This window comes from Vombatus ursinus, unplaced genomic scaffold, assembly GCF_900497805.2.
Source record: "Vombatus ursinus unplaced genomic scaffold, bare-nosed wombat genome assembly UNPS02014793.1, whole genome shotgun sequence".
NCBI lineage: Eukaryota > Metazoa > Chordata > Mammalia > Diprotodontia > Vombatidae > Vombatus > Vombatus ursinus.
In genome coordinates, this window is record NW_020954571.1 from 19,905,365 (window position 1) to 19,907,185 (window position 1,821).

The 1,821-nt window shown below is 39.8% G+C and overlaps 1 pseudogene; it reads left to right on the top strand.

The window, feature by feature from the left end:
* The first annotated feature begins 299 nt into the window (after positions 1-299).
* LOC114048437 lies at positions 300-898 on the top strand (annotated as a pseudogene).
* The last annotated feature ends 923 nt before the right edge of the window (positions 899-1,821 follow it).

Genomic DNA, 1,821 nt, shown 5'->3' on the forward strand with positions numbered 1-1,821 from the left:
GTCCTTGAAGAGAGATTCTCTCTCCCCCCCCACCTCAGTCTGCTGCCCTTGGGCAACTTGGGGGTGCTCCGCTTACTCCCGAAGGAAAGACAGAAAGGGGGAGTGGAGAAGGCAGCAGAGAGGGGTGGTGGATGTGGAGGAATGATGCCACCATGTTGGTAAAGGAGAACTTGGGGACATCAGCCCTGCAGGCTAGAGTCTGCAGTCTTTTTAAAAGGAAAGAAGACCCCTTGACTTAGCTCCACATCAGTCAGGTGAGGGGAGTTAGAGAGATGCTGACCAACTGCACTACTGTGGGCATGACTGACAAGCACAGCAATGTCAGTTTCCCCAGGTTTCCCTCAGACCCCCAAAGAAGAAAGATATGAGTTCATCTGGTAAGGCGCAAAAGTTTTGTGCCAGGGAAACACATTTTTTTTTTGCTCAAAACATTTTGAAGCGTCCTATTTTGACTTGTTGGGACAAACAAGACAACTTAAAATAGATGTCATACCAACAATTTTTTATTTTTGTACTCATATAAAACCAATGAAACCCAAGTGAAGAAATCTTCCTAAAAAAATGCTTGCATCCCAATAGGACCATCCAATGCGAAATCCAGTGTTAGCTGTCAGCAAGTTCTACTTGAACACAGCTATGCCTTTAGAAGCCCCACAGAGAGGGGGGAACGGATAATTCAACTGGAGAAAGAGATAGCAAGCTTAAGAAGGAACTTGAAGAATTGCTTGCAGAAAGAATGGAGAGCAATACAGAGATAGTTCAAAATCACATGCTTGCTGAAAAGTTTAGAAGCAAATAACATATGCCCAGGGGCATATCAGAACACATCTTGCCAAGTGCCTTAAATGATCTTGCATTACAAAATGACAAAATCCTTGTACAGGATCAGCAAGATTAAACACTACAAATTCTCTAAATAAAGACAGCTCCAACCCAAAGAGCCTACTTTTGATATTAGCCAGAACTGAATTCTGTGCCCAACCTTCACCAGATTCAGAAGTATAAGTTATTTACTGGAATTATGCTAAAAACTATGCTCTCAGCACAGTCCTATTTGAAATAGCATAATTTTCTGGATATTACTTATAAAGACTATTACTTTTTTTCATGGAAAAAGTAAACTTCATATTAAAACTTCATTTTAATATAAGCACAAGTGTCTTACAACAAGAAATACCTGCTCTAGCTGAAAATTTTCCTACATAAAGAAATCTTATGTTTATAAGTTTATTTATTTTATTTTTTTAAAGAACCTGTTTTTGGTTTTTTTTTTTTTGTTTTATTTTGTTTCTTTGGTGAGGCAATTAGGGTCAAGTGATTTGCCCAGGGTCATCAGCTAATGAGTGTTATGTGTCTAAGGTTGGATTTGAATTCAGGTCCTCCTGACTCCCGGGCTGGTGTTCTATCCACTGCGCCACCTAGCTACCCCTAAAGAACCTGTTTTTGAAGTAATGGTCTATCGCAGTGCTTCTTAAACTGTGGGTTGTGATCTCATGTAACTGAATGTGGGAGTAGCAAAAAATTTGGCAACAGTAAAAGGTTTCTGGATGTGAAACAACCAAAAATTCAAAATCAAATGCATAATGAATCCGAGGTGTTTCTGGCAGCACTTGACCATGTTGCGTCAAGCAACTTCACTGCAACTTGGGTTCTGAACACACAACATAGGTAATTTGCACTGAGCATGTTGTCACACCATGCAACACCAATGAACGCTGCCAGAAACATCTCCACTCAGATTGGAGACTGTTGTATGTTATGAATTGAAGTGTTTTTACTGTACATACAATATTTTCTGCTCTTACAGAAACATAATAGTTT